The sequence below is a fragment of the Cryptotermes secundus genome, unplaced genomic scaffold (assembly GCF_002891405.2).
Source record: "Cryptotermes secundus unplaced genomic scaffold, Csec_1.0 scaffold462, whole genome shotgun sequence".
In the NCBI taxonomy this organism is placed as follows: domain Eukaryota; kingdom Metazoa; phylum Arthropoda; class Insecta; order Blattodea; family Kalotermitidae; genus Cryptotermes; species Cryptotermes secundus.
In genome coordinates this window covers 143,179-169,993 of record NW_019724744.1, presented here as the reverse complement: position 1 = coordinate 169,993, position 26,815 = coordinate 143,179, and the positions used below count along the sequence as shown (strand labels likewise).

Here is a 26,815-nt window from a genome sequence, read left to right as displayed (position 1 = left end):
TGAACCAACTACGCTACTGCACTTTGTCATAGACACGTTTGGGCCGCTAGAGGGCTTATCTTTGTGTTTTCCTGAAGTATACCAACTGTACTGTTCTATTTTAGGACATAATCTGCATAATTTCTTGATATATAATCATATCCCCCCCCATTGGCACTACAGCCCCAGTGGGCCTAGGCCTACCTCCATGAACTTCTCCGTTCACTTCGGTTTTTTTAAATCTTACACATTCGGTAGGACTCCTTGGGCGGATGATCAGCTCGTCTCAAGGCCTCTACCTGTACCCAAACACAGAAAAACGCACACACACAAACTAAACATCCATGCCCTGAGTGGGATTCGAACCCATGATCCCGGTTTCCAAGCGAGCGAAAACAGTACATACCATAGACCGCTCGGCTACCGTGACCGGCATATAATCATGATTGCCTGATCAATTTTCAAGAAAATCGCCATGTTTCTTCCCCTGAGGATCTTATTTTTGTAGCTAGATTGTTCACATTCGCCGGACGACCTCTGACGAACAAATGGCGAATATGAACAAAATTTGACCAAACATTCAGTCGCTAGCGAGGAGCACATCAGCACAGAGATAAAAGCGGTAGTGCAAAACCCACGTTATCGTATTCAGGATTGATGAAAACGTGTAAATCTGTCAAGATCTCGAGATCTATTTGTTTCTAGGATCCCATTACTTGTATTATTACGTATATTAAAAGTTAAGTACAATACATGTGTTCGTGACGTAGTAATTAAAACAATTAAATGATCAATTGTATTGTTTATTACGGTAAATTCTACTGTATTTTGCAATATGTCGTAAACATCTACCAGATTTGATGGCAGAAATAAATTTAATTGTATTTCATTTCATATTTGATCTGATCAGTTTCCCAACTATAACTTCAGACTTCACACAGAAACGTTTCACGACAGCCGCTCGTCTAGCCTACCTTCAGGCGGAATTGGTGCACTGGCTCTGCTGAGGGCAGGATAAAACACAGCTAAGTTTCTCCTTACGTAAGGTCCTTCATTTCTTATTTAAGTCCTGCTGTCTCTTTGCCGCAGTTCCGTTCGTTTGAACTTCACATGTTATACGCATTACGTTAGACTGTTTTGACAGGATGAACTCTGACACGATTTGAAGAAGCTTAGGAAGACATCTGAAATAATAGATGAGCAGGAGGTCTCAATAGAACAAGATGTAAATTCCGATCTAAGCATAGCCCCAGATGATAGGTGAGGGTGATTGTGGAGCAATTGGTGAAATGAAAACCTGCCCCAGCGCCACTTTGTCCACCACAAATCCCACTTGACCAGACCCGGGATCGAAACCGGGCAGCTACGGTGGGAAGCCAGCGTTTAACCGCTTGAGCTATGGCGCGGCCCGAATAGGAGGTTTATTGATGATGATGATGATGGTGGCATGTCGACAAAATTACTTTGAGTTGAAGTCCATGATGATAACGGTAGTGATGATGATGATGACTGTGCTTACACCTTTCCTGTTTCTCCTATTTTTACGTGTTTGTGCACACATGGAAACCGCGGATACACGACACAAAACACTGCAGCCGACAATACTTGATGCAAATAGAAACCCGTGGCTGATAAAGAATTCTTGTACTCACATATACACCTATATACGTAGACCATACATATATACGTATATGTACATATATACACAGCTATAAGCTTTATAGTGTTATATTTTAGCGTCCTGTTGCACTGATTTTCATCCATGATATGTATACAGTGGCCGTCTTGTAGTGCACTCAATGTCACCTGTCACTTCACAACATGCTTCGGCAACACAGTGCCATCATCAGGCGTCCCAATTACGTCAATCTATTGCAGTGCCTGCCCTCATATATTTTCACAACACCATTTAAAAAGTATTTAAAAAATCCGTATTTGTAAATTATGATAAATTTACACTCGCTAAAACTTGTTAAGATAATTCATCTTATTTGTCTTAATTAAAACTTGCATGTGGTTCGTTCACTACGGGGTCGTTTTTCTTATTTTCTGTGTAAACCGCGTCTTGTGATGTGTGTTCCCTTCTTAGCTGCGAGTGTTGATAGTGTTTATAGTTTACATCGTGTTGTGTGTATATTATGATCATGAGCGTCAACGTACAAATAAAGCGAAACACGTATCTTTGGGTGAAGACAGAAACATATGTTGGTATGAGTCTTGCTTATTTAATATAAACATGGATTTCTTGCCATACGTTTCGATTTATGATTTACGAGTAAGTCATCGTCGGGCACCTTCAATGATCTACACACAACAACAGACACCAGTTGCATAATATGGATCCATATCGTGGCAATTAACTTCAATAACGTGGCTTATAGATCACAGAAGGTGCCTGATAATGACCTAAAACATAGGTCGAATCATGTAGCAAGAAATCGATGCTTATATTAAATAAGACACATATCAACATCTGTTTCTTTTCTTCATCCGAAGATATTCCACTTTATTGTTGCGTTGACTGTCATAACCATAAGGTATACACACATATGCACGTATACATGGCTAAATTCCGGAATCGTGTAGTCTGGGAACCTGGCCATAAGTTTCTAGACAGCTTTTCTAACTGCTGCAGTATGCAGTCTCGCAAACTGTTTGGATATGAAAGGGTTGGGTGTTGAAATTAAATAGGAAATTTATAAGTAGTTACTATAGGATTCTGACGATGGTGTATAACACAGAGAGATATTGGGTTTTCGGACTTTATCCATCGTCCTGGTTTTAAGATAACTAAGAAAAACACGCCGTTTCGGAAACTGGATCTGTTTCCGTCCTCAGGTGAGGGAAAACACCTATTCTGTTGGGCCCCTTAGAAAGAGCTAGCCTCAATCACTGGACCAGTGACTGAGTGATTCACTTCCTCACCCATGGAGCTGAGCCATCCTTGAGGAGCCGCCAATTCTCCAGCTACTCAAGAACTTCTCAGCATTTTATGGAACCCGAAGGTTCATTACCGTGTTCACGAGAGCCCTCCACTGGTCCCTATTCTGAGCCAGATCTATCCAGTCCATACCATCCCTTCTTATCTTTCTAAGATCCATTTTAATATTGTCCGCCCACCTACGTCTTGTTCTTCCTAGTGGTCTCTTGCCCTCTGGTTTTCCCACCAATATCCTATATGCATTCCTCTTCCCCCTATTCGTGCTACATACCCTACCCATCTCACTCTCCTTGACTTGATCATTCCAGTTATACTTGGAGAAGAGTACAAGTTATGAAGCTCCTCATTGTGCAGTTTTCTCGAGCCTCCTGTCACTTCATCTCTCTTCGGTCCAAATATTCTCAACAACTTCTTCTCAAACACCCTCAATCTGTGTTCCTCCCTTAATATCAGAGACCAAGTTTTACACCCATACAGAACCACATGCAACATTGTAGTTTTGTATATATTGATTTTTATGTTTCTAGACAGCAGATGAGAGGACAATTGGTTCTGGACTGAATGGTAGAAAACATAGCCCGACTTCAATCTCCTTTTAATTTGATCCTGAATCAGGTTTTGATTTGCTATCGTCGTTCCAAAATATCTGAACTGTGCCACATTTTCAAAGCATCTATTACCTATCTTTATACCACGATGTTCCCTGCATTTTGGTGACCAGACAACAACATATACTTAACTTTCTCTGCGTTTACTTCGAGACCAACCTTTTTACTAGCGTCAGTTAAAGTTTGTGTGTTCCTCTTTCCTTACATACAACATATTAGGACCCTAAATTAAGAGGCGCTGGTGTTACTTCCGGCTTAAAATTATGCACATCTTCATGACATTTCTGATCTAGGGAATTAGAAAGTAAGGCTTCTGAGTGTTTTCCAATTTATCTTTCTTGAAACTCTGTCAGTTGGTTCGAGATGTGAAAAGAGTGACACGCACACATGCAATTCATTATCTCGTAGGCATAATTTCTTTCCATAATGAAGTCGGCTAAGATTTGCCTTTGTGTTACACAATTAAGGGTTTGAACTTGCCGCCATTTAATTTTCCACAGGAGTGCAATAGATGTCAGGAATTATTTCTTCAGTGCAATTTGAAGCAACTGAGACAGGAAACCCTCATACTTGCATGACATGGTAGCAAAGCACGCAGCGTAGTTCCACGGGATGTTGTGTAACAAAAAATAAGATTGCGGCTAAATATCGTAAGTAATTAGGTTAGATTTGTGGACAGTTATATAATAGGGGCCCAGCATTCTATGAACGTTTTGCACGGATGTAGCCAGGGTGTTGAGAAGTAAGAATATTGTTTATTCTCTACCGTTATGTCTAAGCTGTGACAACTATTACTGTCACATCTGTGCCATTCTGTCGATCTCTCACTTTGTTTCATACTACCCGATGCACGTCCACCTTGAAATTCCATTACACAGCGGGACGTCTATAACATCTTGGTTTTCGGCGCGATTTATGAAGCGAATTCTTAAGGGTTGGTATTATAATGCGAATTACTTTTATCACCTTATGTATTTATAAATTAGGATTAACATTAAAATTTATTTACTTGAAATGCAATTCCACAGTGTGAAATGACAGTGTTCGTATATATAACAACGAGATGACTCGGTGCTGGCGGAGAAAAAGGGGTGATATCCTCCGTGATTGGTTGAATGCTGTGGCGGAAAGTTGCAGAAACATGTCAGAATTTCTACATACTTGAGTATTCATGCCGAGAGTTATAAGCGTGCCATGATAAGTTTAAAATTTGCAATATAAGTGTTAATAGAGAATTGTTTTGTTGCGATAATGAAACACTGTAGTGGTACATAAGGAGGCAAGGGATTTTTAATATTTGAAATCAGTGCTTGCATGGTTTCACATGGGTATACAGGAGTGATCTTTTACTGTATGTTCAAATGAACCCCTTAAATCACAGCGGTTGCCACATTCCAAAACTCTCAAAACCTAAATCTAATGAATGTGATAGAAAATTGTAAATGAATTATAGTGAAAACTGGATGATGGGTCTTGATACCTAAAAGATTGGGTGGGTCAACAGCAGTTTCAACTTCTAACTGCACAATATAAACAAAAAATAGTTATAGTGTCATAGATTCAACCACAGTGTTAAGATAATTTTCTTAACATCTTTTTAGGTTACTCTATTTATTATATAACTTCAGTTATCTAGTAGTGTCTGATAATGCTTAAGTTTCTGTTGCTTGTGGAACTAACCTTGTCATATTTTGGTCTTCTGGCTTATGACACTATGTCATTAGGGTAGGAGGGTACCAACCTTTTAGTGGCTGGCCATGCCACAGCTCAGGCAGTTAGTCATCGGCTTCCCACTTTGGCAACCCGGGTTCAAGCACAGGTCAGGTCATGTTGGATCTGTGGTAGACAAAGTGGACTAGGGTAGATTTTCTCCGAGTACTTCTGTTTCCCCTGCCAGTTCTCATTCCACCAAATGCTGCATACTCATTTATCATCTGGGGCTGGTACAGTAGACCAATTAGTGGCTGAAGTACCAAGAGGACTCAGTCTCACCTTACCAAAAGAAACTTAAAAGAAACCTAACCTAACCTTTTAGTGAAACATGTATCTTCACTTATTTACATACCCCATGTCCGTGTGGTTCTCTAGGAACCTTGGCCACCTTTACAATATATGCTCATTCTCCTATATTACCAGCATTTCCTCTCATTCTTGTGATCTTTATCTCTCTTAAATCATTCTCTACATCCTCCAGCCCTCTCAGTATGGGCCTTCTCACTTCTGCTTTTGGCTTACTTTAAACATCTTCCTAGCCACCTATTTTTGATCAATTCAAACCACATGTCCCCAACACTCCAACCTTATTTTAATATCTACTGCCAGGTCAGGGGTTTTATATAATTCCCTCAAGTCTTGGTTAATTCTGAGTCTTTGAATCATTTCTTGGTCCTATATACACTTTTTTTTTTCCTCCCACATATTTAACACAACTTTATTCTTTTCAGCCATGGACCATGGTACATATCACATGCCTGATAAATTTGATTTGATTCATCCTGGTCCGTCACACCAGCAGTAGTATAAAAGATTAGCAACTCCATCCAGTCATGATATTGTATGTATGCATTGACAATGACCAATCACTTTGTAATAGTAGTTTCTGCATGTATTGATATGTCCTCCTAAAGATGGTTGCTCCTATCGAAACATGTCAAGGATGAAAGATTAAACAAAAAATTATCAGTCACATTGGACAGAGTTGATAATCTTTTATACTATCACATGCCTGAACTTAATTGGTTTTAACAGCTTTAGACTTACAAATATGTTGTGATCCACAGTAATCATGACTGCCTGCAGCAGTTCCAATGTTAATTTTTTTTTCACCAGATTTATTTTTCCCCTGTTATCAAAGCACTAGAATATTTAAATATTCTAACCTCTTCAAAAACATGTCCATAAATATTCAGATGTTGCCTAATGCTGGGTAAGTTCCTCATAGGCCTCATGTACATAATTTCATTCCATCATTCACTCCTAGTTTTGTGGTTAAAAGTCTTGAAAGCTGTACGTCAGTTCTCCAATAGGTCTCTATGGTCTCAAGCTTAATTAAGAAGAGAAATGGCTTTGTCTTCACCTTCATATCTCTTGCTTCTAAACCAGCTTTAATGTTTCACAAATGAGATGGCTTAATTGATAGTGCTTCTGAGTTGTGTTTGAGAGCTGAGTAGTTTGAATTTTGGCTGGGACACCGAATATTATGACTGAGGTCTTTTGCAGTTCTTCTCAATCCTTCTAGCCAAGTGCTGGGATAGTACCTTAATTTATACCACGATCGTTGCCTATCACATTCTTTGCATTTTATTAGTCTCTGTCACCCAACCATTCGATGCCATAGGCCCATAGTCACGGTCACTGACAGTGTCCTTGTATAAATTACAAATGAAAGGGGCAAAGCGATCCCTGTAACAGGACGTGGAGGCCTATAAGGTTGTGAGATGTTGAGGTTCCCACATCAGCTCACAGATGAGAGTGATGTTATTAGACTAAATAAAATGATTTCCAGAATAAACAGTGATTATTTCCCTAAACAGTATTAACCATTTGAAGTATGTAATAAAGCCGCAATCTGTTTTCTGTGAGGTACGAACTGAACTTTTAATTGTTGTTAGATGAATCCCCTAATATAGACCTTTGTACATTAATACAGAAATTCTGACCATACCCAGTTAAACTCATGATCAGCTTCTTTTCTCTGCTCATAAGAAGACTGTTTCATAATGCCTTATCTTGCTCACTTCCCAAAGCTTTACCCTATCTGAAATGCACTAATACACTTTACCATAAGGATGAGCAGGTCATGCGTGAGAACCTTCAGAGCAGGAAAATTTTTTCTGTTTTCCTCTACTCCACTTATACTGAGATGTCTCTTGCTACTCCCCAATATTTTCTTTTTGCCCTCAGTCACTCTCTCTCTCTCTCTTGTCAATGCTTCAGAGTCTTCAGGCTTCACTCTTCAGCTCTGCTAATACTTCTTCTCTGAGTCCTTCTTGAGAATCTTCCAGTCGCTCAGCTATTCAAGAATTTCCCAACATTTTATGGAACTCGAGGATTCACAAGAGACCTCCACTGGTCTCTGTCCTGAGCTGTATGAATTCTGTCCATACCACTCCATTCTCTTTCTCTAAGACCCATTTTAATATTATCCTCCCATCCGCGTCTAGATATTGTTAATGATCCCCTTCCTTCTGGTTTCCCCACAAAAACTCTGTGTCTTTTTGCCTGTTCTCCCCCATGTGTGCTACATACCCTGCGCATCTCATCTTCCTTGACCTTAAAATATTATTTGTATCATGGAGTTAGAATTATCTCATAAGATAATTAGAACATGCTTGTTCCCTGTTGCAGGTGGGAGGAGCAGGCAGCTAGGGACCAGACCAGACAGACAGCTGGTGAGTGTTTAGTCGTCTGTATCACAGACCTTACAGCGTCCATATGGCGTGTCTGGGATCAGGTGCTTGCAGTATTTACTTACTTACTTACTTACTCATGGAACTGAGCCCTTCTTGAGGAGCCGCCACCAATTATGCAGTTACTGAAGAATTTCCAGCATTTCATGGAACCCGAAGGTTCATTACCGTGTTCACAAGAGCCCACCACTGGTCCCTATCCTAAGCCAGATCAATCAAATCCATATCCCATCCTATCTCTCTAAGATCCATTTTAATATTGTCCACCCACTTACGCCTTGGTCTTCCCAGTTTTCTCTTTCCTTCTGGCTTTCCCACCAATATCCTATACACATTCCTCGTCTCCCCCATTCGTGCTACATGACCTGCCCGCCTCATCCTCCTTGACTTGATCATTCTAATTATATTTGAAGAAGAGTACAAGTTATGAAGCTCCTCATTATGCAGTTTTCTCCAACCTCCTGTCACTTCATCTCTCTTCGGTCCAAATATTCTCCTCAACACCCTGTTCTCAAACACCCTCAGTCTGCGTTCCTCCTTAAATGTCAGAGACCAAGTTTCGCACCCATACAGAACCACAGGCAAAGTTATAGTTTTGTTGAAGTACAGGTCACTTTAAAATTACATCTGTTCTTTTTGAGACTAAATTAAGATATAACGTGTCCTGCCCCCAGACAATAACAGAAGAGTGAAATGTGAACTTCTATGAAGATTGTTGCCTTCTGGGATGTGACACCATGTACATTGTGTAGTTTATTTGATGACATCAGTGACTCAGGCAATGCAATGTCGATTAGTCGGATTTTGGATGAATTACAAAGGATTTGGAGGGAAGCTGACGAGGCCTAATCAATGTACCATACCGGAATTTGCATGGAACAACTGAGGAAAACAGGAGAATATCTTAGTTAGAATAGCAGAGGCCCCAACCAAGATTCAAACCCATCGGCTTCCTAATACAAGTTGAGCTTTAACATTACAAGGACATGCTTGGTGTCACACCCAGTAGTTTAGTAATGTCAGCTTTCTGGAGGGACCTGCCCTACCCTTAGGGTAAAGGTAAAAATAGGTACAGCAGTCCTTGTAACGGGCCGTGGAGGTCCATATGGTTGTGAGACGTCGAGGCTTTCACATTTTCTAGACAGTGGGCTCACAGATGGCAGTGAGGTTGTCAGACTTATGAGGCCAGCCAGCCTTTACCCCCCCTGGGAAGATTCCTGGTACTCATTTCTTTTAGGGGCTGAGATGACCCCAGGGCCATAGTGTGGCTGGAAGGATTAGGTGAATTGAAAAATCCAATGACCTTATTGGGAATCGAATTATCCTGTAATTCGATTCGGTACGGTACAATAAAACCACAGAAAGCATCGTTAAAGCATAAATAAGTAGATAAGGAGAAGGTAAGCCATTCCTGCGTTTAAGTGTCACGTCGTGCAGATGTATGGGGGGAACAGAAGCGTAGATCCATACATACTTAACCTCCGCGCTATATGGCATGGAATTGTCGCCTTATCCTCTAGGAAAGAGACCCTGGTACCCGTTGTATAGGAGTCTTTGTGGGCCCCAGAGCCGGTCTAGACTCTGTAAATAAATAAAATCTGCCTCTGCCGAGAACCTAACCCAGATTTTCTGATCGTTCTGCCTGCAGCCAGGTTACTACCCTGACTGGGCTATCCTTGTTCCCTGCACAGTTACATAACAGAAAGAAATCCTGGTCCAGAGATATGTACAACTTTTGGGGCTGTATTGTGCCAGTCACAGAGTAATCGATTATCTTTACCCTCCAAAAATCGCGTTTGTTTATCGGTCGAGTTCCAGAGCTCCAGTCCGCAGCGCTTGGCTTTCATAAACCCGTTAGAACTTATTAATCACAGAGCATGATGAAGTATCCTTGTGTATTGTAACGTGTGGGCGGGCGTGCGTGAATTATGAGACTGATTTTATGTTGGATGATTGGATTTATTTATTCATACAACTCGGGACTACAGGCAGTACAGCGCTATCACACACTTTACAGTTCACCGTTACACACGCACCAGGGTTATCTGTCTTCACTAGTCGTATTTCGGCAACGGATTTAAAACTGTCTCACTGTCACTTCAGATCACACATAAACTCTTATTTCTACAGCCTAATTCATTTCTTGTCATCCCTTCACAATCACCTTCGACTGCCATCTCCAGAACTCTAGCAAATACTCGACGACAACTAACTGCATAAAGTCAAAGTCACATTGCGACTGACGGTCAGTCAGTCAGTCTTGGTGTCGAGCCCAATTTGGGGCTCATGACCAGATATTTATTACTGTTTTGCTGTTACGATCTTGTTATTGTGGGGCGCCCTCTCTGACGAGAGGACGGGTCTGTTTTTTGTCAGAGTCATTGCAGTAGTAAGTCATTTGTCATAATGTAAAGGATATTTGCCTTTTACATGTTAACATGTTAATAAATGTATATAAAATACATACAGGGCCTCTGTCAGTCCAGGCTCAGTACAGCAGATTGTGCCCTATTTCTAGTAGCTTCCGCTACAGCGGCAGTCTGGTCACTTGAACGGTCGTTTTGGCGGTGGTACGTATACTATAAACGGAACTAGGAGCTCCCTTGGAACTTTTCGTTATATAGCACCTTCTAGGACCCCACAGAAAATACCGTCTTCCATTGTCTCATATTGTTTTAGGCGTGTTTACTGATCCGTTGCCTAGCAATAGGTGCCCTACTGTTCCGCGCGTTGGTTTCAGCGGGACTGTGTTTACAGAGTCGTTGCCCAGTAATGGGTCTGTAAGTCACTAACGACTAAGGAATTTCAGACTGGAAAGGGTTTATCATCAGGAAATTCGGAGGGGCTCCTTGATTGTGCACCATTCAATCGCGGGTCAAAATAAAAAGCCCGGATGTTTACGTTGACGTTGCGAGCGGGATTCGAACGGGCGATCGCAACGATCGAGCGGCTCAAGACCGCTACGACTGTTATTGATTGTAAGATGAAGGTCAGTAGCTCCGTTGCTGGTTTGATTACGCTGAACAACTACAGGTGCGATGGCCACGCCATAGCTCAAGCAGTTAGTGGCTGGCTTCCCACCGCGGCGGCCCGGGTTTGGTCAAGTGGGATTTGTGGTGGACAAAGTGACACTGGGGCGGGTTTTCTCCGAGTACTTCGGTTTCCCCTGCCAATCTTCATTCCACCAAATTCTCCATCATCATCATCACCCGCAGCAGGCTACAATAGGCCAATCAGTGGCCGCCGTGCCGAGTGGACCCAGTTGGACTCCACCCCCGCTAAACGAATTAAAAAAATACTACAGGTGCACCCTGTTTGCGCGTAATAATTCTTCCGCGTTTTGCTCACTAGTATTTAATTATATCACGAACCGTAACACTTACGCGGAAATGTACTGGATATAAGATATATGTTGTATTTTTCTTTTCAACTTTTTGTGTAAAACATATTTCGTTCCGATAAATATTTCTTGAGTTACGTTAGAGGAGGGGCCGCGCCACAGCTCAAGCGGTTAGTCGCTGGCTTCCCACCGCGGCGGCCCGGGTTCGATCCCGGTCTGGTCAAGTGGGATTTTTGGTGGACAAAGTGGCGCTGGGGCGAGTTTTCTACGAGTACTTCGGTTTCCCCTGCCAATCTTCATTCCACCAATTGCTCCACAATCACACTCACCTATCATCTGGGGCTGGTACCATAGGCCAGAAGTGGGCCACAGTACAAGGGACTTAGTTCCAACCCATAGCAATAAAGAAATACGTTAGAGATGTTCGCAGAAACACACGAAGGCCAAGTAAAGTATTCCTTATTCTTTGCCGATTTTACCCTAAACTGGAATATGTGGACACATTTTATAGTAAAACTCTGCAGTGCGAAATTTAATGGAAATCCGTTCGGCGGACCTGCCGACAGAGATACATGGCTTATTTTTGCGACGATCCACCAGAAACGAGTATTTCGTTTCTGAACGGACATTTCTCAACGATAACTCTGGTGCCTGGCCTTTTTCGGCAGTTTAAATATTAAACAACATTTGTATTGACACCGAAAACTCATTTTATGTTTCTTTGCTTGACGTGTACGAAATAAATGCATACATGGTCGGCCGTGACTGTGTGTCCGCACGTTTGAACTATAGCACCGCTGGACGGATTTTGGTGAAATTTGGTGTCCGCGTTATGCTACTACGGACTACCCGAAACTCATACTTTTTAATTTCTTGCAATCAGTCATACCACCAGGGTGGTCGCAACACTTTTTAGTTTTCATTTTAATGTCTTAAAAAGGATTGGCTTTGTTGCATTGCAGACGGAATACCTTACAATTTAAAATTGTGCCCCAGTGCAAGAGGATGCCGAAATATACTATTTAGTCTTCGATTTGTAAGCCAGAACCAATGAACCATTGGTGTTAGGTTTCTGAAATTTGACGTGGGGCTAGATGATGTACATTCCATATTAAATTTTGATTCTAAATCAACAATTAAAAATATTGTAGCGGTGACAATATCTGATTTTGCATTTAGAATGCAACGGTACAGACATAACGCATGTGAGAACTGTAGTCCGGTAAGAATTACAACTCTTCAGGCTTCTAAATAATATACAAAGTTGTCATTAAATAGGTGTTGACATGAAGAAGTATTATGTATTTACTGTAATAAATTCTGCAAGCTTAAAGCCCATTGAAATTTCAATGGAAAATTATTTAAAATTAAACTTGAAATTGCCTAACCTATAATTAATGCAGTCAGTTATAACGTACGTCTTGAGAACTGGTTCAATAACAGACTCCTTCCATTGCTCGGGCAGTTCTTCCTTATTCCAAATAGAATGAATGCGTTCAGTGATCTCAGACCGTAATATTTCACCACCTTCCGGAATTTGATCACTACCTGGCGATTTATACTTTTCCAACTTTGCAATAACAATTTCAACCTCGAAGAGACTAGGCTTAGGTACTAACGACTCAGCTGTATGCATTTCCATCTGCTTAACTTCACTAACCATGTCTCTTCTTTTACCGCGTTACTTCTAGGTTGGTCACCCTCTTCAATTTATTTGTGCATCTACATACGTCTTAATGTTTTTTTCTTACTGTGTGTTGCAAGTTCATTAGTTTTCTCTTCCAGATATCCCCCCCCCATTTTTTCTTGCTGAAATGTCTGTTAAACTTCATGTTCAGATTATTCATATGTATTTGTCTCGGTTCCTGGTATCATTGCAGTTTGGCTTGTGTCCTTTGAACTGTTAGTCTTGAATATCGTTCGTTGAACCTTGGCTTATGCTGCTTCAGTTCGCGATAAACTAAACTCTTCCTAATGTTTTATTTTAGCATCCTGTTGCACTGATTTTCGTCCATGATATGTACAACACCCACAACCAAACAGGGAACACACAACACGAGACACGATACACTCTGAGAGTAAGAGGAACGACTCCCATAGTGGTGGAACTATGCGTGGTGTTAGAATTGGGACAGATGAGATAAATAATCTTAACAAGTTTTTAGTATATAAATATTTATTATAATTGACGAACATTTTTAAATACTTTTTAAATTTTACAATGACATAATGGCAAGCAATGAAATAGATTAACGTGAATGGAGCACCTGATGATGGCACTGTAGTGCCGAAACATGTTGTGAAATAACAAGTGAAATTGAGTGCACTAAAAGACGGACACTGCATACATATCATAGACTCTTCCTGTTGTTGAAATTTTGATAGCCCCTCCAGTAGTTTTCCGGGCTCTCTTTGTACCCACATCTTAAATTAAGTTTTCCAAAGCTGCGAATCTCTTTCGCATTTCAACCTGATACTGTTTTTCACCGAGGAGCTGGACAAAAGGCTCGTTATGGAGAAGGACTACGGGCTGGAAGGCAAAGTTCAATTCCCGGCAGGGGCGAAAACTTTTTCTCCATTACCCAGTGTGTACCGAGGGCTCTTTCACTGGAGGTAAAGTGAAGCTGGCCACTCACCTCCAGCTACAGCCGAGGTAAAAAAAAAAATGTGGATCTATACATCCACTCCCCCACACGTCTTCATGGTGTAGTGCTTAATGAGTTAATCACAGTGACAATTTACTTTTGCATGTTTCGATCTATCAGGGTCATCATCAGGTGTTTTTTTATGAATTACATATGTCGTTAGTGAATTATTACAATGGATTCATGTTTTGAATTTAAGTTTTTGTGTTTTTCATGTCTCGAATAATGTGTGCTGAGAGTTAAACGTGTTAGAGGTTAAAATCTAGTAGTTAAAATCAAATTAGATAAAAATTGAATTGTATTCTTTAAATATTTGAAATGGGGAGGGGGTGTTTAGTGTGTTGATTATTAGGTAGATGGGCTTCGTGTGTTTTGATGTTTATTAGAGTTCTTTTTGTTGTAAGGAGGTGTTTGGTCGGCGCCCGGAGCTCACGATGCTTTTGGTGAATATGTTTTCTTTTGTCTTATAGAGCTTCAGTAAATATTAAATATACTGGTGTATAGGAGGCTTTGGTGTGGGCTGCCGGGTGGGCTTTTATGATCTATACTGTGTGTACCAGAATATCTGGAGATGACTGAACCTTCGACACATGATACAAAGCAGGATGCAGAAGACAAAAATTATGTTATCTCCGTGCTGTCTGTGTGTCTGTGACCCCCCCCCCTTTCCCTCATTAACTTTTGAATACCTGGACCGATCTTTATGAAACTTGGTATGTATATCATGGCACCTGAGCCCATCTCAACGGCGTGCTTCATAAATTCCACCCTTCAGTCTGTCTGTGTGTATCCCTCCTATCGTTGCTAGGCATCGGCTCGGTACCGTTACAACGAAAACACATGCAACAATAGAAAAATTATTGGACGCGTCGTTTTCTCTGCGGTCCGCGTCGTATCAATGGAAATTAAGCGATTATTTCTTTCGAGAACAGTACCCCGTTTGGAAGCGGGGTCGAATACCTCCACGGTGACCCTGCGAGTCGTAGGAGGCGATGAAGAAGGAAGTCTCAAATCTGAGACAGTAAAATATGGTCTCGAGTCCCAAGGGACTCAGACCCGAGAAAGATTGCACTGGCAAGGGCCAGCAGCATATACAAAAGGCAGACCCGTCCTCTCGTCAGAGAGGGCGCCCCACAAAAAACAAGACCGTAAATCCAAACAGAAATACATATCTGGTCATGAGCCCCAGATGTGGCTCGACACCAAGACTTACTGACCGACTGACCGTCAGTCGCAATGTGACTTGGACTTTCGAGAGGTTCTTGTTTCCTCTGTAGCTGCAGGTGTGTGATTCTGTACCAGTCTAGAGCAGTGCGCAACTTCTATCAGGGTTCGTGCAGCCTCACTAACGCCCTCAGTCAGGGTGCATGCAGCCTCGTGAGGTTAAGGAGTGAAAGCATTTCTATGTATTGTACAATTCTATGTAAAAGTGATATTGATTATCGTGAGGAGGAACCTAAAATGCAGATTTATTGACAGTTAAAGGGGATATCCCGGATGACGTCACGTGTTGGGTGCGGTCGGGCGCCAGTTACCCTGGCAACTATCCCCTCTTTTGCTGCAAGGGTAATGAACCTTCTGTACAGGAACCGGGAACTTAGCAGACCGACGGTTCGAGCTCCCTCAGTCACGCGTAGCGATACTAAGAAACTTCTGTTCCTGGAATAAAGTAGGGTACCCAGCACATTATAGTGGACTGGATAGTTAATTGTTTTGTTATTAGTGTCATTGTTGTAAATTTCCCATTAGCCAGCCATTTATGTGTTTATTTACGTGTTCATGTGTTTTTTAACCTCATATAAAATAGAGGTTTTATTCGAGCGACGAAGGTCCGAAAGTAAATGTCGATAATTTTGAATGTGGAGTGTTCAGGAGCCGGAATAGCTCAGTCGGTATAGCGACTGGCTACGGCATGGGGGTCTGAGTTCGAGTCCCGGTAGGGCCGAGATTTTTCTCCTCTCCACGTGGTCCAGACCGGTTATGGGACCCACACAGCCTCCTATCCAGTGGGTACTGTAGGCTGTTTCTCTGGGGGTAAAGAGGCCGGGGTGTGAAGCTTACCATTCACCTCCAACTATTGTCAAGGTCAAGAATACGCGAATGTATACATCCACTCCCCATACTTCCTCATGGCATAGTGCTTAATTAAGCACAGGGACAACTGTACATTTTACTTGTTGATGCCAAATTTCTGTTAAATCCGTTGAGTGGTTTTTTAGATGTAATATGTGATCTCCATATTATTTCATTTTATGCGCTTCGTTGAAAGAACTTATAAAAACCAAACAATTTTTACCCTTCTTTTCCTCCCCCGCATCATGCACCACTATATATGTGCAATACAGATCGGCAGCCGCAGCCCCCGGGCAACTCGGTACCCTAGGAAGAGTTCTGGTGCCCCCACGAGAATTTAAAAATAATATTTTTTGTATGTGAGGTTAGAGAAAGGCCGTTGGAACCAACCGTAAACTGAAAATATGAATACAGGAATCCTGTTTGTATAGGCTGAGTCCAGAGAAAGCCATTCCATATTAGGAACAAAGGACCACTCTCTCATTCGTGACCTTCTACGTAATTTGCGGTCATGCAACACTCGACAGTTTATTCCTGTGGTAACCAAAAATTACACCCGGGATTACTGGCTTTTTGGACTTTGTCCATCGTCCGGTATTCTAGTAAAGAAAATAACGCACCGTTTGTGAAAGTGCATTCATTTCCGTCATCAAGTGTCGGGGCGGGAGGCGCCCACTCTGTTGCGTCCGTTAGAAACAGCTGACCTCAATCACTGAACCCTTTAGAGCTTTCACTCGCTCTTACAGAACTTCTTGTATAAAGATGTCAGCGGGTTTCTGTGACGTGCTTTTAACCAAATTATTGGGCGTCACGGACAAATTGACCTTAGTAACGCTTCTATCCTGAATTCTGGACGTGCTGTTTCGAATCTTGGCCGGAAGGCCGAATATTCTAGAATTAAGCACCGACCACTTCCGTGGATTTCGCTTCCGGCAGGAGCAAGATTTCTTCCTCTGCACGTCGTCCAGACCGGTCCGGGGCCAACTCAGCCTCCTATGCAATGGGAAAACCTAGGGATCTTTCCCCGGAGGCAAAGTGGCATTGACATGAAGCTGACCATTCACCTAGAACTGGTGGGGACGTCAAGAACACGTGGAGCCATACCTCCACTCCCCCTTACGTCTTCATAGCGTAGTGCTTAATTAGTTAAATACAGGGACAAATTTGCCTTTTACTTTTACCACTTCCACATGTTTCCAATTCACTGTTCGTTACTGACTCTACCATCCGGAGTTGCTGGCATGAGTTAAACCGTAGAATGGTAACATGGCGTAACATTCCAGAATACCATAGGCTTGATCCCTTCATTGTTGGATGCCAGGTGAAGTTTTTCCTTCTGCTTAATTAATTGAGCACCATGCCCTGAAGACGTATGGGGAATTCGAGGTATACATGTGTAGCTCCACCATTCTTAATCTCGAAACTTACTGGAAGTGAGAGGTCGTTGCCCGTATCTACTGAAACATCTCTTGTCACTGCCGGGAACCGAACCCCAGTTCCTCGGCCGCCCAGCTCGTAGCCCGTCGCTATACCGACCGACTTGCAGGAGCCTCGCCGGAAAACAAGAACATACGTAACAGCGGATATGAAGACTTCCGGTCATCTGAGTAAGCTGTGTGACTGGTCTAATTAGGGCAATGTTTGCCGTTTCCATAGGAACCTGATGCGAAACTGATTTCATTTAGTTATCATAGGACCAGAAGATGACAGCAATGAACGGCACTGTTTCACTCTGTATTTCAGTATCGATCTTTCTCGAACAATAGTTGTTGCGCTTATTCTATCGAGATATCTTTTTAGAAAATTTCAGTTTCATAATATTGCAGTATGCAACGAAATCGTGATTTCAGGGGTTGTGATGTGTAAGGATGCATAAAGGGGAAGGACCTAGAGATGGGCAATGCCAGATTATCCCATTGGATTTGCAAGTGTACAGACGTTCGGTTCCAACCTTTCAGAATATGTCTCCGTTATAAAGACCAAGCAGTCAGTGCTGTTAGAAAAATAATCCTTGTTTATTGTGAGAATAACACACAGCACAGGAATATACTCTTTATATTGTAGCAGCTGGTACATATAGTAACCAGGCAGCTGTACGAAACAGTAACAATTATTACGGTGTTATTGTGTGCGGTTTGAGGTTCTGAGGGCGGCAGGACAGTAGGGACAAGGAGAATGATGAAATGATGAATGCCTCTTAAGAGAGGAAATTTTCAAGGATACATAAATTGGTGGGAGAAATTATATCCCTGAGTGAATAAGTGACCCGATCACAGTGGCCGCGCGGTCTAAGCCATGAACCGTCTTCGCCCGCTCGAACACTGTGATCGTGGGTTCGAATCCCACTCAATGCATGGATGTCTGTGTGCGTTTATTCTGTGTTTATGTTCTGTACGTAGGTAGCGGCCTTGCGACAGGCTGATCCCCCGTCCAAGGAGTGCTACCGACTCTATATAGATTAAGAAATTGAAAATCGGCCAAGGTCTACAAAGGCTGTAGAGCCATAGATAGATACAGTGAACAAGTGGCGGAAGGGGGAAGTTAGGAGGTCAGGGCAAAGGAACGCTAGCCCTTTGAAGAGCCAAATTCAGTAGCAGAGTGGATGGGAGAAACACATTTTCTAATAGGAGTTGATTTTGAGGGCAGGGAAGAGCGAAGTTATGATCAGACGTGATGATCTGTGGAGTGCAACATTCAATGTCGTGATGAGTTCAGTTTCGCTCCACGAAATGAGGAGGTAGCGTATGTAACGCGGTGTCGAGATTTCGGGCCGGACGACTAGGGAGTCGCGGTTCTATTACCTCCAGATGCAGAGATTTGACTCTTCTCCAGAGCCTTCTAACCGGCTCTAGAGCCCAATCCTTTACGTACCAGAGCTTTTTTCCGTGGGCAAATTTTCCAGGGCGTGAAGTCGAACACCCACTTCAGTCTAGTGCCGAGGTTAGGAATGTGTGGAACTATACATCCGCTCCACCATACGTCCTGATGACCTAGAGCGAAATTAAGCATGTGAACGGCTTTGCCTTCACTACAAAATTAGACGCTGACGGCAGCCATTATTGGCGGAAATTTGGTGACTATATTTGTGGGGTTTTGCTCTACCGAGAGTCGTCAACACAGAACTCAAGAGCATCAGTTCATCGAGAGCGCCGCTGGTACTTGTCACGGATGGGAAAACATGATCTGCTTCTGCAAAGTAGATTGGCAGTGATTCGTGTCTGGTGTTGGTTTCGTTCGAAACGGACAGAGATGTAAGGGCCATAGATCCCAGACCTGGCTGGGGCGTTGGTACAGCGGTCACCAGGATTTGAAAGGGACAGCCATCTTCGCAACCCGAACGCGACGCCATGTTAGAAGATGGCGACGATTGCCATCAAGGCACTGACCAGACATCGCCGTGTTCCTCGCGAAGACCAGATTCTGAAGACATATCGCGCACGCGCGATGAGCGATGGCCTGATTTCGGGGGTCCTCGCGCTGCGACAGGATCAATAGCGGGCGTTGGGAGGGCGTGGCCCACCACCTGAACTAGGATCGCGAGGTCTTTCGCATTTCTAAACGGGCCCCCAAGTTTATCCCACCTGCAGTAGGATGCGAGTCTGTCCTACGACCTGTACTGAGATCGTTCCTAAACTAGGATCGCGTATTCCTTTCCATTCCTAAGTGGGTCTCGAAGTCTGGCTCACCACCTCCACTAAGATCGCTAGTTCTGTTCCATTCCTACATTAAGGTCACGAAGACTTTCTCACATGAAGTAAATTATCGAAGCGTTTCCCATTCATCAGCTAGGGCCACTTGAGCGAATGTCGTGAAGTCCTTAAAATTCCTGAGCTAGGGTTGCAAAGTCAAAGGTTTCCTCTATCACCTGTCCTGCAGCTATCGCATCATGCTGCCACATCGGACAGATATTATGTGTTTTCCATTTTCCGATGGCTCACTCGATATAGCTACTAGCTACGGCAGGACGGCCTGGCTTCGATTCCTGGCAGGGGCAAGAGATTTGCTCTACTCAGTAGATGCCAAACCAACTCTGGGGCCCATAAAGCCACATCCAATGGGTGCCTGCGGCTTTTTACCTGGGGGTATGGAGGTTCGGGGCACGAAGCTTACCACTCACTTCAAACTAGTGCCGAGGTAAAAAAAAAAATGGGGATCTGTACATCCACTCCCCCATACGCCTCCATGGTGTAGTGCTTAATTAGTCAAGCACATGAACTTTTCCTTTTTTGAATGCGTTTAAACCGTTTTCATATATATTATTTCCAACCTCACTTCTACCAACTACAAATTAATTTTTGCGAAAATTGAGAAGAAATAAGGAAGAAAGTATAAAACTATAGTCATCTGTTATTTCTGTTCGCCAACAACTACAAGACATGTCAAAGAACGTTAAGAGCGGAGTGCAACACTCAGCACGTGATCATAATGTGACAGTAAATTCATAAATTGGGTGTAGGGGGCGGAAAGCTTCAGACGCTGGACCTGTTCGTCACAAGTCCTGCAGCGTAGCGGTTAGGAGGGAGGAAAGCAAGTAACATCACCCTCTTTCCAGAACCTTTTGTTGTGCCTTTCATATCTTGTTATTTCGAGCTTCAAATTCGTGAACTGCCTTTCACAAATGGATTCTTCGCCTGTTGTGTTTGGAGTGTGTAGCTTAAAGAGACGTAACTGGGTGGAACGCGGAAGCATAAAAGCCTACGATTTTCCCTGCAGTTTTACGTGGGCGTGAAACTGGGTCTGTCAGTCAAAAGGAAAAACATACTCTGAGGGTGTTTGGGAACGGGGCATTGAGGGGAATATTTGGACATAAGAGGAAATTGACAAAAAGAGAGGGGAAGTCGAATAATGAGGCGTTACGTGATCTTTATTCCGTAAATACTTAGACCGCGTAGCCACCATGATCGGCGTATCTGTTGACTACCCAGGGAGTATTTTTTGTCGGGGAGTTAGATTTGTGTGTGTGTGTGAAGCGGTTGTGTGCACATGATAAGTGCAGATATCTACAGATATTCAGATTACGTGTCTGAGAGACAAGACCGAGTAAAGTAAGTAAATCGAGATAAGATTAAGCACCTAAACGTTTGGTGGGCGCTATAGGAGGAGCTGAATGGGTACAACACATCAGATTCCTGACGTAGGAAGTTAAATTTAAACTCCGAATTCCTCCATCTCATCAGTTCGAAGGAAGAACCAATACGACCGTATACAGTGCACACTTAACAGGTGCGTCCGATAGAAGGAATTACAAATGACGTGCAGACATCTATGCTCAAGCATTTATTGCAGTTGAATCAAATGTTTTTGAAGTATTTACGAGTATTTAGATACGCTCAAAAAGTTTTGCGTAAATTGTATTTATCTAAAACTCTTTAAGTACTACACAGTTCGTCAGCAGTGCAACAAATTGGCCCTTCTTTCTCTCACTTTCACGTACGTGCTTTGTGTTGGTATCTTCGGCTTATTCGACTCTGAAGGTTCAGGCGATATGTTCCTCCGAAACGTCAGCTGACTTTCAACGGACTACACTGCGTTAAATCCCAGTTGCAGGGTAGTCCATGAGGGATTTGTGGTGGATAGAGTGACACTTGATCAGGCTTTTCTCCTGGCATTTCAGTTCTTCCCTGTTGCTTGTAGTGTCACCGATGGTTCATATTCGTCTGCCATCAGGGTCTGGTACCATAGAACCATTTAAGGGACCAGTCTTATGTACTCGTACAACTACTCCATGAAGTACAGTATTTCTTGAGAACGCAATAGCTTTCCAGCTAGTCAGGAAATTTTAACAACATTTTACGGAAGCCGAAGGTTCATTACCTTGCTCACAAGAGATAGCCACTAGTCCTATCTGGAGCCAGATGAATGTAGTCCACCCCTTTCCATCGTGTTCTTTAAGATCCATTTTAATATTTTGTTCCCGTCTGTACGTAGGTCTTCCGCGTGATCTCTTTTCTTCAGGGTTTCCTATAAAATGCCTCATTTGTGGTGTTTTCATGCATGCTATATGCCCCGCCCATCTCGTTCTCTTAGATTGATGACCTCACCATACAACTTAGCAACACTGTGAAGTATTCATCTCATAACCTACGAAGGCTTGTGCCAGACGTATTGCTGTGTGCTCTGAAAACGTGCTATGGCCACGGGCTGGACGGCCGAGAGGTCGGCGTTCGAGTCCTGGTAGGGGCAAGATTAGTCTTCTCTCCACAGTGTCTAGACCGACACTGGAGCCCACCTATCCATTGGGTACCGGGCGCTCTTTCCCCGGGGTTAAAGCGGCTGGGACGTGAAGCTGACCACTCAGCTCCAACTAGTGCCGATTTCAAGAATATGTGGATCTGTACATCCATTCGGCCGATCACGGTGGCCGCGCGGTCTAAGGCATGAACCGTCTTCGCCCCCTCGAACACTGGGATCGTGGGTTCAGATCTCACTCAAGGAATGGGTGTGTGTGTTTGGGTAGCGGCCTTGCGACGGGCTAATCACTCGGCCGAGAAGTCTACCGTCGGTGTAAAAAAGATTATGAAACTGAAGAAGAGGCCAGGGACCAACAAAGGGCCGTAGTCATTGATGAATGGATGAATGAATACATCCACTCCACCATATGTCTTCATAGCGCAGTGCTTAATTAGTTAAGCGCATGGACAGCTTTACCCTTTTACCTTTACTACACGAAGGTATAGTAAGGTCCATCGGGTAAGTGCTTAGTTTGATGGGTCTTAATGTCCATTCAAGCATGAAGATATGTACACTTAGCGGTTCAAGATGGCCTGTTTTATCAGCCCCAGATGATAGATAACGATGAATGTGGAGCACTCTGTGGAATGAGAATTGGCAGGGGGAACCAAAATAATCGGAGAAAACATACCCCAGTGCCACTTTGTCCACCACGAATCCCACATGATCTGATCTGGGCTCGAACGCGGGCTACCGCGGTGGGAAGCCGGCGACTAACTGCCTGAGCTATGGTACGGTCGCTGCGCTGTCTAAGGCATGAATTGTCTTCGCTCGCTCGAACGCTGGGATCGTGGGTTCGAATCCAATTCAAGGCATGGATGTCTATTGTGTGCGTTTATCCTGTGTTTGTGTTGTTCTGTGTGTGGGTAGAGGCCTTGCGACGGCCTTATCCCCCAACCAAGGAGCCTAACGACTGTAGTTATACCGTGTCCAAAACATCTTAGAGAGTACATCATCATTAAATATTGACGTAGATCGTTACGTCGTCATTAGAAAGTCACTAGATAAGGAAAATCGCCACATCGGAGTTCATATTGGAGACGCACTTAAACTTCTTCCTTAAGGTCACGTGCTCAAGCTATGATGTACCCACAAGGGTGCTGGAGACGAACAACATGGCGCAGGTAGACTGCTTCGAAGGTTTCAACGTGTAACTATATTCCATTTTGAAGAGTTCTGTCTTCTGGGATATAACGCTGTGTAGTCCGTTGGAAGTCAGTCTGTGTTTCGGAAGAACATGTTGGCTCCGTCTTCAGGGTCGAAGCATAAGCCAAGCAAGAAATACGGCTTGAAGTAGACAGCAACCCGAGATGATGGAAGCAACATGTTTCTCCGAACGGACTACACGGCGGTATACCCCAGAGCCACCGGCGTGAGCCCTCCATATCCTACTACCCCATCCTCAGACCGGAGGGACGGACGTGTTGTTGCCTGTACTGCATAAGCTCTGTCCGCCTTGCAGGCGCAGATTGGAACACGTATTGAACAGCGTCGCGACACTTAGTGGCGAGGGCAACAGGGTGGAGCAGCGGCCGATGTCGTCGTCCCTGTGCCATGTCGTCTTGCCTGGGCCGCGCCGGTCTGCCCTCCCGCCGCAGCTGGTAAGTACTTACATAAAACTGCCTACTCTTATCGGTGATGACTAGCCTATTCGCCCGTACCCCACGGCTTGTGAGCACATTAATTACGCAGTATGCAGCCGCACACCAGATGTGTAGCCTCTTACCAGTAGTTCAGTCGGTATAACGACTGGGTTTTGGGCTGGACGACCGAGCAGTCGGGATTCGATTCCCGGCAGGACTAATAATTTTCTTCTTTCCTCCATGATATCCAGACCGACTCTGAGGCCTACCCATTCTCCTGTACAGTTGGTACCGGGGTAAGCGGCAGGAGCGTGAAGCTGAGAGAAAATTCTTGACCCAACCGGGACTCCAGCTCCGACCCCTCTGTCGTCCAGCCCGTAGCCAGTCGCTATATCGACTGAGCTATCCCGGCTCCCATATTGTACTGTGTTCGTATTATAATCATAAAATTACGTTTCTTTATCCAGGCATTCTCTAAAATTATTACAGAGGCTCCCTCTCCAAAAATGTATACACATTTCAACGTACAAAATATTTGATTAATTTATTTCTGTACCTTCGGTTCGGCATTAAAATTGTCCTTAGATAACCTCTGTAACACAATCTTAATAGAGGCTGTCTGTGGACATTTCGACAGTTTAACAGGAGGTACACCAATAAATTATTTAAGCAGATATTTTGTACCTTGAAGTGTGTATACTTCTTTTTCTTTCGGGCCCCTCTGTGTTGTGCTTCAGAGAAGGTATCTGCGTCGGGCTCTGCGCGCCACAATTTGGGAGCCATGGCCCTAACCGTTTGTCCAATTCACAGCTGTCTAGTAAATCACATATTTTTAGCCTAGTTGATTTATGTGTGTTCGTATCTCGCAAAGATCAGAGATTAATGGGTTTCAAATTTCGCTCGCGGCGGTGCCTCGCAGTGAATGTTTTGCTTCGCGAGACATAAGACTACGTGTAGTGGCAGCCCTGCTTGTGTGGTGTCATGAAAGTGAACAACTCAGTTCGGATTGTGACGTGCTCGAGGGCTGTCTACGTAGTCGTGGCAGGTATGTGCCTCGTTTTGTATCTTCAGATCGACAGTTTTGAGTACAAAAGTGGTGTCCATTTTACAGACTGTAAAAATAAGTTGCGTTCGAGGTACGTTGCCGCGCCTTACAGTGGTCTGATTTTAGAGAGATTTTGGCTGTCCCAGTTGACAACATTTGAAACTCATCACCATGGTAACCTACGCAACTTGCGTCCAGAATTATTGTCTTTATCTGTAGTGCTGCGTTTCGTACAGAACGTGGTGCCATATTCACACCTTTTTCTTTTACTGCTGTCAGAAACTTCGAAAAACTTCGATCTTGTTACGTACACATGACAAAAACGTTTTTCTTTTGTTGTTGTTGTTGTTTCTCTGATGCGAGAGCTTGAAGATTCCTTTCTCATTAACAAATTTTTAAACATACTGTGACTCTTGTTGCAAAGCCATTACTGTAGATTATTAAAAAATAAATGTTGTTCTACGTTTGTTATGAGTAGTGGCGTGCGACAAGGCAAGACAAGTTAGGAATGTGAGATTCGAATTCTTCACGGAAATGCTCATGGGTAGCATAATTGGTTGAGGCACTATGCTACAAGTCGGAAGGTCGCGGGTTCGATTCCCAATGAAGCCATTGGATTTTTTCGGTTGACCTAATCTTTCCAGCCGCATTATGGCCCTGGGGTCGACTCGGCCTCTAAGGGCGAGGGCACACTAAGGAAACTGGCAACCGCAACTGCGTTGCCGTTTCCTCAATTTGCGCTGCTCCATGCAGTGACATGTGTTTAACTCAGGCTGGTAACAATTCTCGGAAATTGCGGTTGCGTTGCGGTTGTCAGTTTCCTTGGTGTGCCCTCGTCCTAACAGAAATGAGTATCAGGAATCTTCCTGGGGCTAAGCGGCGGCTGGTCGGAGCGCGAGGCTGACAACCTCACCGCCATCTGTGAGCCGATTGTCTAGAAAGTGTGGGAGCCTCGACGGCCTGTCACAGGGATACCCCTACCTTATGCTTAAGAAGATTACAGTCTTCCGTGTAGTCTGTTAGAAAGTTACCATCGTTTCGTATGGACGTAGTGCCTCCCTCTTCAGTGTAGAAGAATAACAGTACTCTGTTGGTAACGATCTACCCGACTAAACGACGTCACAGTCCAGGATGCAGTACCGCTGATCCTAAATTTGGAAGCGGAAGCCCAAAGTAATACATAACCAAAAAAAGTAGCCAAATTCATTTTTATTACGTATTTTACAACGCCGTCAGTAGCTACATTATGCAGCGTCGAGTGGTGTTTGCCTGGAGGGATTGAGGAAAACCGTGACAAACATCAGTGGCGACAGCCCGTGTCTCTACCGAGATTCGAATAGAGCATCTCCCAAGAACGTTACGAGTGCGCCACTGCATCCGGTGATACAGTTTGAAGGTGTCCGTAAATGGCCCGAAGGATGAATCTGCTGACAACAAAGACATGATGCGCAGACTCCTGGTTGTGTCCCGGCGCGTTCCTGGAGAGGACGATATAGGGGGGTGTGGGGGAGTCAGTCACAAAAACTTCGGCTGGTTTTGCCTCATGTAGCTGGGCTCCCTGTCCCTGGGGACAGTTTGCCGTTCCTTTCGTTTCACTGCCTTCAGTGGTCATTGAAAAGGCAAAGGGAATGCTGCGCAAATCCAAAACAAGAGACACTCAGGCAATTCTCTTTTCAACAAATTGGCGACGACCATAAGGAAAACGCCGGGATGTTAATTTTAATTAGTTTTAATTAAGGCCACTTTATTTTAATCAGGAAGTATCGCTTTCACACGCATCACGAAATTTTAGCAAGATAGAAGACGTGACGATGCCCGTATACGGGCGAAACATGTAGTGAGTAAGAGTGGTGACTAGCTAATGCGGAAATATAAGTGAAATAATTGAAAAATTCACAATTGAATGAACTTTAACGTTTCGATGTCTATTAAAAACATATCTCTCTCTCCCCCCCCCCCCC

General features: G+C 43.6%; 1 protein-coding gene across 18 annotated transcripts in view; it reads left to right on the top strand.

Moving 5' to 3' along the window:
• The window catches only part of LOC111862848 (glucose transporter type 1), a 101,929-nt gene that overhangs the window by 6,034 nt on the left and 69,080 nt on the right, over nt 1–26,815 (top strand). For 5 of the 18 annotated variants that reach the window (XM_033750829.1, XM_033750827.1, XM_033750828.1 and 2 more), the window contains exons 1-3: nt 4,090–4,178; nt 7,876–7,919; nt 23,689–23,827. The gene's annotated coding sequence lies outside the window, so the exon portion shown is untranslated. The other 13 variants (XM_023848592.2, XM_023848590.2, XM_023848589.2 and 10 more) reach the window with 8 other exon arrangements.